Source organism: Phyllopteryx taeniolatus, chromosome 8, assembly GCF_024500385.1.
Source record: "Phyllopteryx taeniolatus isolate TA_2022b chromosome 8, UOR_Ptae_1.2, whole genome shotgun sequence".
Classification (NCBI taxonomy): domain Eukaryota; kingdom Metazoa; phylum Chordata; class Actinopteri; order Syngnathiformes; family Syngnathidae; genus Phyllopteryx; species Phyllopteryx taeniolatus.
The window spans coordinates 19378810-19390036 of NC_084509.1; the positions used below are offsets into that span (position 1 = coordinate 19378810).

The window sequence follows — 11227 nt, forward strand, 5'->3', positions numbered from 1 at the left end:
TTTCATTGTTATGCTATATCTTTACAGTTGTCTGAATTACATTCCTCTTTGCAAAACAATATACAGTAGAACTAAAAATACCCCAGTTTTGAGTAATTTTACTGCTCCTGAATAGGTGTCTGGGGTATTTTTGGTGCATTGCACGCATATATTAGACGGAGAGAAGCCCATTTTATGCATAGTGTACTGAGTAAAGTGTATTCTATGGAGCACTTTATATTGTATAAGCTGTAGATTTGAGTTTTTTTGTCATTCTAAACGTATTGTTACAAATCTGTATCCAGTAGTTACGGTCAGCAGACATGGAGAGTGGTACCATCCTGTTTCAAACACTCCTCCATCATCCCAGTCCCCAAGACACCTGCAATCTCGGGTCTGAATGACTAAAGGCCTGTCAGCCTAACATCTGTGGACATGAAGTCCTTTGAACGCCTGGTGCTGGACCACCTCAAGAGCGTCACAGGTCCCCTGCTGGATCCCCTGCAGTTTGCCTACCAAGAAAACAGGTATGTGGATGATGCAGTCAACATGGGACATCACTTCATCCTAGAACACCTCAGCGGCACGGGGACCTATGCAAGGATCTTGTTCGTGGACTTCAGCTCTGCGTTCAACACCATCTTTGTTCTGTTCGACTGATCAAGTCTGATTCTCAATAAACCTCAATTATAATACCACAGCGGAAGCTTAAAAACTACACTGTGACACAGTAAAACTGTTCCGGCATGAAAGGCATACAGATTTTCCATTCTGCTTGACCTAACAGCCGAACAGAAGCATCACTGAATATACCTTTCAGCATTAATGGTGCCTTCACAGTTATGTAAGTCATCAATGCCATAAGCACTAACACCTCCCATACCCTCACAAATGCTGGCTTTTGAGCTTTGTGCTGATAACAATCAGGATGGTCTTTTTCCTCTTTGGCCCGGAGGACACGACATCTATGATTTCCAAAAACAATTTGAAACGTGGACTTGTTAGACCGCAGCACAATTTTCCACTTTGCGTCAGATAAGCTTGGGACCTGAGAAGCCGGCAGCGTTTCTGGGTGTTGTTGCTAGACTGTCTGGCTTTTGCTTTGCATGGTAGAGTTTTAACTTGCATTTGGAGATGTAACGACGAACTGTGTTAACTGACAATGGTTTTCTGAAGTGTTCCTGAGCCCACGTGGCAATATCCACAATGATGCCCGTTTTTCATGCAGTGCCGCCTGAGCACTGAGGGATCAAAGATCACAGGCATTCAGTGATGGTTTTCGGCCTTGCCGCTTACGTGCAGACATTTCTCCCAATTCTCTGAATCTTTTGATGATATTGTGGACCATAAATGATGAAATCCCTAAATTCTTTGCAACTGGACACTGAGAAATGTTGTTCTTCAACTGTTGGATTATTTGCTCACACAGTTGTTCACAAAGTGTTGAACCTCGCCCCATCCTTGCTTGTGGACAAAAGAGCCTTACGGTGATGCTCCTTCTATACCCAATTATGGTACTCACCTTTTTCCAATTAATGTGTTCTCCTGTGGAATATGTATGTGTGCCCTTGTCCCAGCTTTTTTGGAACGTGTTCCAGGAATCAAAATTCAAAATGAGAGAATATTTGTTTGAACATCTGGCTTTTGTAGCATATTAAATTGAAAATATTTTAAAATGAACTTCCAAAGGCCAAGCAAAGATTGTATTCTATTTTTTAATTTACATTGTACACAGTGGCGGCACGGTGGCCGACTGGTTAGAGTGTCAGCCTCACAGTTCTGAGGACCCGGGTTCAATCCCTGGCCCTGCCTGTGTGGAGTTTGCATGTTCTCCCCGTGCCTGCGTGGCCTGTTCGGCTGTTAGGTCAAGCAGCATGGAAGATCTGTATCCCTTTTATGCCGGAACAGTTTTACTGTGTCACAGTGGAAATTTTAAGCTTCCGTTGTGGTTTCTTAGCATTATAATTGGAGTTTATTGAGAATCAGAGTTGAACAGAACAAAGTTTCTAGAGGGGACAGAGAAACAAAGACAAAGCACTAATTGGAAACTGGATGAGGAAAGTAAGTCATTACATTATCTAAAACAATGAAACATTAAATATGAGTGTTGCATGGGGCTGTAGTGCTACACCTTGTGAGGGAAGGACAGGACAAGATAGAACAGGACAAGGACAGGAGAAGAAGCATGCAGGACAAGGGTCATGAACCCGGCTGTACAACTGAAGTGTGGTGGGATTGACTATGCAAAGTCTGTAGGACTAGAGTGTGAGTGAGGGGATACACAAGCAATTTGCATATTCGTGAGTTATTTGTCGTTATTTGTGAGTTATAGTCTTTTTATTGTCAAATGACACCCATCCATCCATCCACCATCCATTTTCTGAGCTGCTTCTCCTCACTAGGGTCGCGGGTGTGCTGGAGCCTATCCCAGCTATCATCGGGCAGGAGGCGGGGTACACCCTGAACTGGTCGCCAGCCAATCGCACAAATGGCACCCTACCCAGGCAAAGGAATCAAGAGTCTAGATTTAGCATGTTGAGGAAAGGTGACCAGCTATCTACGTATATATGTAATTGATTTTTTCGTTCTGCTGATATTTTTTCTAACGTAATATATTCTATGATGAGATTTAGCCACTGATTGATGTTTTTTTTTCCAGAATTGTTTTCTTAGCGGTAGCTAATGCGACAAGTAATGATTGTGAATATTTATTAGGTCGATTATGCTTCAGTCTCCAAGAATGCACAATCTTGGGGACTTTGAGAATCACTGCTCAAGACCAAACGTATTGCGTTCAAAACAATGCATGCTGACTGGTCTAGCCACTTCACAAGCCACAAACAATTTGTAAGATTGTGTACTCATATTATCTTGTGCCTCCACCTTGCAATGTCAATGAGTTTATCCTGTCATGATACTCTTTGTTGGGTACCAAGACTGTAAAAGTAGAGGAGACGGGGGCAGATATGAACAGCACACTATGATAAAAAGAACAAAGGTAAATGACAGAATTAAGACAAAATAAATGTAGTGCAATGCAGCAAAGCTTATTTACCCACCTAAAATAAATTTTGATGCTGTTTTGCTGCAACCAATGAGAAGCCCTGTGGGTATACGAACATTGTCTCAATTCTACCATGAGAATCTATAATGCTGTTTCGAATCATTACAAATCCATTACTCTTGTTTTTCCCAAGCGCTGTAAAAGAGGTGGCAAGGCTGTTTGAACAATGAGAGAAAATCAATGACTCCAGCAAACAAAACACATCCTGCACTGCCCCTCAGCATAGGTCAAGTCATGCAATGTAGTATTATGATTAGTGTGATTCAATCGTTCCTCCTCTGTCGGGTCTTCAGAGAAGTTTACACTCCACCCTGAGAGGAGGATGAGGATGAATATTTGTGTAGCAATTTTTCAAGAGGTAATGAAGCCATCATCTCCAGTAGATACGTCTTCCATCCATCCATTTTCTGTACTGCTTTATCCTCACAAGGGTCGCGGGCGTGCTGAAACTTATCCAAGCTATCTTTGGGCAAGAGGCGGGGTACACCCTGAACTGGTCGCCAGCCAATCACAGTAGATACGTCTTTATTTTTTCTATTCAGTAGTGAGGAGAAGCAGTACAGAAAATGGATGGATGGATAGATGAGTGATTCATCTTTCAAGCCTTTTCCCTACCATAATCATTCATGTCCCCATATGTTTTTATACCTCCAACAACACATCATTAACACTCTTAAGAACGACATACAACCTTCCAATATGACGGACAGACATATCGTAGGAATGCAGTATATCCTGTATGGTTTGATGTTCAAACAACGTTTGAAAAAAATATGGTAAAAAATTCAATCAAGAATCCAGACGATTCGACAAAGCTGTTTGGTATCTGCTGACCTTCCTCATTTCTTCCTCTCACAATCTGTTTTTGTTTTGCTTCATTTTTGGCTTTTGTTAATTTATTCTCGTGTACATCCCCTTTCACGATGGTACTGATAATGCAAAGATGAAAATAGTAAAGAAAAAGAAAGAAAAAACAAGAAACCTTTCAACAAAAGTGGACCTAATCAGAGGTGAAGTTTATAACAGTTTATTGTTTTTAATGTGTAATAATAACTGATAGTATGTGTATATTTGTGTACTCTATCGATCGATCGATCTGTCTGTCTTTCTATCTACCCATCTATCTATGAAGTATTTGAACCCTTTGGAATTCCCTTTATTACTGAATAAATTGGTCATGAAATTTAATCCGATTTTTAATTAAGTCACAACAATATTCAAACACAGTCAACTAATACCACTGAAAAAAATATTACTGTATATGTTTCCATGTTTTCTTTAGACACAACATGTAAATATTCAGTGCAGGGTGGAAAAAGTAAAACTTCATATCAACATACTATATGTACTTCATGCATGTGTATGCCTACGTTATTTTCAATTAATGTTTTATCAAACATGTCACATTATAGTACAATATCAAACCCACCCACCCATCCATTTTCTATACGGCTTATCCTGTTCAGGATTGCAGGGACTTAGAGGCTCACCCAGCTGATTTTAGACAAAAGGCAGGCTACACCATAGACTGTTCGCCAGTCAGTTGCACGGCACATAAATTTAACCCACGCGGAATGTACCACTTACTACACCATCAGTGACTTAGTACACAAAGCAAGTTAGTGGACTCAATATCAAACCAAACTGCACATTTTTATAGGGTTGGTATAGTATATAACATGACAATTACAGTTCGAAAAACAGGATCAATACAGAAGTACTTTTAAGTGAGAATAGCCTCACAAGATGACATTGGTTTGGAGAAATTCAAGTTCAGGAGTAAACACACAAGAGTAGACTTGAACACAACCATATGAGTCATAGATGAGTCAGTGAAACATTTGAGTATTCGTGGCGAGCATTCTAAGAGAAAGGGAGGATCCTGGGACTGCTTGAGAAATAGAGGACAGCTGACATCTTCGTTAGACAGATGCTGTGGCTCTCTGAGAAACCAAAATTGTTGGATTTGTTCAGAAGGAAGACTTTCACACCTAGCTGACTCACTTTTTCAACAGGCACGCACGCACAGGAAGCTTTTAGAAGGAGCATGAATACGTATCAACATTATCATCTCTCTCACTGACACTTAATGCTGGAGCAGGTGTTAATGCAACGAAAGCCACACTTAAGTCCTTTGGCATAACAGTTTAATGTTGTGAACGTCCAGGACCATTTATACACAAGGGACAAAAATGAGTAGGAGCAGGAGGAACGCAAAATAAACTAAGTAATATAAGAACTAACTTGGCAGATATATAGGCTAATGGTAACATGTGCTTTCCTCTCACAGGAATGGATATACAGTATATTTTAGCAAGTATTGTATGACTGTAAAGCTGCCATGTCTTCCGAATGGCGTGTGCCCATGTGAATAAGCTCTCTAATCCTATTTCCTGTTCTCCGGAGTGCCTGCTTAATTGTGCAGGAACACAAGCAGGAAGAAAAGGCTTCATAAATTTCGAACACAGAGGTTACACACATGCCTGCACACACATTTCTAATGGTTGAACAATCTTTGGCTCAAATGGCTAAGTACCTTAATAATCGCATGACACAGCATCATGAGGTTCAGATGATGTGGGCCGATTTAACTAAGCCCTTGTACACACGTAAAGATTTTTCCACTCTTAAAATATTTTTTGTAATCTACTACATACCCCACACATGAAGATAAAAAATTGAGCATTCAAACGTTTGGGTCGTCATTATGTGTGTGGCGTGCTCTGAGAATTTCAACACAGCAGATTCTATTGCACCGCCGATCTCAAAGTCTCTAACTTGAGTTCCTTCAAAGGAGACCTACAGTATTATGCATTTCGTTTTACAATTTACAGTAGTTTCATCAAGCATCTTTCAAAGTACGCCAAGTATCAATAATTATAGCTTGCATTATTCATCCTATTTCTTTTTTCTTTTAACTTATTTTTAAGGACTGGTCTCATCTCTTGCAGTGAGCGACTATGTATCCCCATATACTGTTAGGCCAATGGCGAGTTTGGCATGTATTACCACGACGACCGGGGGCAGCTTCTGCGTATCTGGGTAGACCTCAGAGTTAAAAAAAAAAAAAAAGAGAGCATGAACACCTAACCAAATTCTGTCACCACGTTGACAGCAATCAACTATGCATCACTAATCAGAAGCTAACACTGTAAGCTAATGTTAATCTGTACATCACACAAAACCCAATGCAACTCTGCTTACCGTTTGACTTTGACATGATAGCAGGGGCGTCACACCTGTGGTTGATGTGGATAGATGATGACGCCTCAGCTTAATAGTGTTTCAAACAGTGTAGTCCGTTCGGCACCCGGACTACTGACATTTCTGACCTCTTCCATTTTCTCATTCTATCCTTCCTTTAAGTATTCCTTCTGATGTCCCTGTGGTGTTCTGCGTTCCTCTCTACAGACTCCTTTTGCTCCCAAGCTTAGCTGGAATTGATTGAGTCATCACAGCGTCATTCCCCCCTTTGCAGCCCCCAGGCAGATCTCCAGCGCAAGTCTTGAAAGAGACATGCTCAGGTTACATGTCAATTCCTCAAATATTTCATTTTTCGCTGACTTACTTTCGCTTATCTGCTCATTCCAGGCTGCAGAGCGCACTTGAAGCATTGTCCGCCCATCACCCCATCCATGGATTTACTTTGATGACGACATTAAATAGACAAACCTGAGGTTAAGACTCAATTTAGGAGAGTGTACGTGCATATCATTGTGCTTTTAAACAGTTCTGTTCTCGAGTAGTGGTCTTTTGACCTGTACCAAAGTGTGATGGATTTAATTTTTATTTTGGTTTTTTACCCCTTACAGCAGTACACTTTCTACTTTAACACGATTTTTGCACCTGAAACAGACAGCAATACTGATGGAATGTTATTTCACCTCCACTTGACATTCCATTCCCCAAAGCAATCCCAGGAGGGCCTCTGCAACTTGAGGAAAGTCACCCGTTCTATATATTGTATGTACAATTTTAATTTCTTAAATGAAAATTAAAAGCTTGGCATATAACAGATAAAGTGAAAATATGTCTGCATTCAAATTATACTCAATGTATATAGGACAGAATGGTATTTTTAAAGACATTCAGGTACAAATACTGTATGTTAAAGAGAGGTTATGCCCTACTCTGACCTGCTGCTTACGAGACAACATCACTAGAATTGTTGTTCCACCTTGTGCAGTTAGGTCAATGTTTGTTGTCGCACCCTGTTTGGAGACAGACGTTATTTTTACGGAAATCTGTTATTGTTCCTTGTCTGACCTTTTTTGTAATACTGAAATGATAAACATTAATGAACATTACCAAAGTATGATATTAAGTATTATAACACACTATAAAAATAATAAATTATGTGTTTTTCATATTACCACATTTATACCTTAGATTACAAATGTTCCTTACCAATAGAAATTAATAAACACCACAGCATAATCATTGCAAAACTCCACACGAGAGGCTGAGTAGAGATTCACAACTGAAACCTCTTGACTGTAAGGCAAGACTGTATTAACATTTTATGGGTTGTTGTTTTTCACTTGTTTCACTGTATCGTACACTATTCTATGGCCCCCTGGACCTGTAATGTATGTTCAATGTTTTATGCACCACAGGGCACTACAGAACAAAATAAAGTCCAATGCACTTTCCTATGTTATTTTTGTGCAAATTGTGTGCACCTGAAATTACAAGCATATATGTACTTCTCATATGCCATTTATCATATATTTCTCATAAAGCTCAATGTCATATTTAGGATAATTTAGGATCTGGTGAGTAATGTCATGGCTTCTCCAGTTGAATAGCTGTAACCTCGGTGATGAGAGATAAATAGATAAACCTGAAAAACACAACCGTGGCACAACTAATGCTGGGCTTACACCTAACAATTTTCACATTCACAGACTAAAAACTGAATGTCATAAGGAAATTTTAGGAGTTTTACTGGAGTCACGGTGCACTCCCGTCATCTTGATCATTTAGAGTAAGGTAGTAAACTCAGCTGTTTTAGATGTCTTTTCTTTCGTCTTGGTATTATGACAACATCAAACGTGTTTGATATTATGACAAGTCTTTCAGTCTTTGACGTGACACAATGCACCAACAACCGACAACCAACAGATGAGCTCAAACAAAACTGGAAAAAAGAAACTTTGCAAACAAACAATCACTAGCGCGCCATGGAGGAATGGAAAACCCGTGACGTCGCGAACAACATGGACCGTCAAGAAAGATGAGCGGATGGTAGGTAAAAAGTGCCACCCAAGCTCCAAAAAGGGGACTGCAGGACACAAACAAGACAGTTCTGGTGCTATGGTTATGTTCTATAATCACAAAATGACTTTGTAATCCCTTCTAAATTTTTTTGTGGCAATTGACAAAACAAAATACAATTTAGATTTAGCTCACTGAAGTGAAGTCCAGGAGATGCTAAAGTCCAACTATGGCCTAACATGATGACATGCATAGCAGTAGTTTTATTTCACTTTCGAGATATATTTTCCAGAATTTTTTGTACCGTATATCATCAGTGTAGGGAAACTTACTTTGTAAATGTAGTTGGTCACAGTTACAAGTTACCCTGTTTAAAATGTAATAGTAGTGTAGCGATTTCAATTACTTTCTCAAAGTAATATAACTAATTACATTTGAGTATATTTTGATTACTCTTCTTAATTTTGAATGAATGCATCAACAGGACACTTCACCCTATTTTGGAATTTACCACATATTTGTTCTTTACACAAATAATTAACTGACAACAAAACATGATGAAATGTAAATACATAATAAATAAATAAAATGTGTTTGATGCTTTATATGTGTACAGCATGCAAAAAAACACCATTACCATACCATCTTGACCTAATGACAAATGTGCGCAATTTAGACAATATCGCTTCATATGACAAACCAGGGCGCCACGCTGGATGACTGGTGAGCACATCTGAGGAAGCGGCTTCAAATCTGGCCTCGCCTGTCTGGAGTTTACATGTTCTCCCCATGCCTGTGTGGGTTTTCTCTGGGTACTCCGGTTTCCTCCCACATCCCAAAAACATGCATGGTAGGTTGATTGAAAAAATTGCTTAATTGCCCGTAAGTGTGAATGTGAGTGTGAATAGTTGTTTATATGTGCCCTGCGATTGGCTGGCGACCAGTTCAGGGTGTACCCCGCCTCTTGGCCAAAGATAGCTGGGATAGGCTCCGGCATGCCCACGACCCTTGTGAGGATAAGCGATATGGAACATGAATGAATGAATGACAAACCAGATAAGTGAATGTTCCATAAAATTTCCCAAATTATGAAGATAAAAATGTTCAAAAGAGTAACTATGAGTCTAACCCTGCTTCAAGGTCATATTTGGAAAAATATGTCACGATTGAGACGAGCCAGAATGGCACATAACCAGAGAGAGCCAAGGAAGTGGGGAGGAAGTGATTTGAAAAACAAAACTAAAAAAGATCCAAACTTTGGCTATTTTTCAAATGTAAATAAAATTGTAATCACAGAAATTTTCTAAACCAAATGTAATTTTATTATGATAGATATTGTCTCCCAGTAATGTAATGGATTCCAATGACATAAATTTTGTAATAAAATTACATAATCTAGCTACCTGTAATTAGTTACTTCCGTATTGGAATTTAGAAGTTCCACAGTATATTACAGTACTTTAAAGAAAGGCACATTCAAATATATGAAAAAAATAATAAATCAAAGTCACAGCAAGACAGGTTTACTGGGACATTAGAAATGCAGTCATTTGACAAGCACAGGGATCCCTACAAGAATAAAAATGCAGATAATGCTGCATCTTAAAAAATTTCAACAGCACCATCATCTTTTGAGTCTAAACACCTTGGTTTTTGCCTTCAAGCCCAAGTCACTCCCTTTCACTTCCACAGGATCCAAGATGTGTGTCTAGGTGTATGTGTGTGTTGCTTATGTAGTGATGTTTAACGTTAAGTGCCTCACTTGACTCCCCTCTAGTCATGATGGCAGGGAGTGAATGAGTTGGGAGGGCTGATTTGGTTCTCCAGCAGACTCCTGTTTATTTATCCCCAAATACCACTACTCCTCCCTGAATCAGAGAACCAACGACCTTGCCCGCCTCATCCCGCCTCACATCTGACAGAAAGGTGTATATATTATTGAGCATATTTCATTGCTGCTGTATGGAGGTGCTAACATGGCCATAATGACAGAATCCCTCCAAAGTCTCTCAATACTGCTTGTCTTCATGTTTTCCTTCACATTTAACAGGCTGTCATTATCATCATCATACCCTTGCTGAAGTCCTCTACCAAAGTCAGTATGTGGAAGCCATTATACTTATCGAAAGATAGCATTTCTTACACAGCCTCCTCCCTATGAGCATCACAGAGAAAGAAGAAAAAAATCATTTTCAGGATGGTCTGTCTTGTCTCACACGCAATGGGAGTTTATTTACCTTTCACTTTTCATTAGGCAACAGAGTGTGTGCTTTCTGGACGGTGGCCATTTCAGATCATTGACTAGCCACAGTCCACAGAGGCCTGTAATGAGTCAACTATAGCTTCTGTCAATACTGCCCATACCTATGTCTTTGTTTGCTTCTGTTTAGGCTTTTCTCTAATTGATACTGAGTGCTGACTCGGTTTTGGCTGGCCTCGTGTTGAGCTCTTTGTCACTCAAAATTAGCTGTTTTTAACAAGCTGTAATGTGTATTCTGGAACCAGTTCTTATAGTGTGTTTCGTGTCACCATGTAGGATACATTTTCTCTCCCTTGACACTTGGCTATGGTTGATTAAAAAAAATGATTTTGGCTTTGTTTTATTTCTTCTGGGAAACCCAGAAACATATTTCAGTCTGCATTGGGTTTTGGAGCCAAGGTTTTGTGTTTCTCATCTGAAATGGTCCAACACCATAAAATCCCTCTGTTCGAGCTTATTTATTTTATGTGCACAAATGTGTATGCTTCAAGCAGACGTTTGATTCAGTTCGGCCATGGGCTGTTATTGTGGGAGCATATCAGTGCAGGAGTGTGCATGTTTCTCTCCACCACTTCTGGTTTGTCTCACTCGTTACCCTGTCATAACAAACGCTCTGGTGCTGTATGTCAGCTTACATGGGCATTGCCAGAACATACACACTATGAGTTTTTTCTCACCTCATTAAGCTGCACAAGAGAGAAGAGAGG

At 39.7% G+C, this 11227-nt stretch overlaps 1 long non-coding RNA gene across 1 annotated transcript; it reads left to right on the plus strand.

Annotated features, from left to right (window-relative positions):
* The first annotated feature begins 6445 nt into the window (after positions 1 to 6445).
* LOC133482051 (uncharacterized) lies at positions 6446 to 7696 on the plus strand. Its single transcript, XR_009789680.1, has 2 exons — positions 6446 to 6567; positions 6635 to 7696. It is a non-coding gene; the product is annotated as an uncharacterized LOC133482051 (long non-coding RNA).
* The last annotated feature ends 3531 nt before the right edge of the window (positions 7697 to 11227 follow it).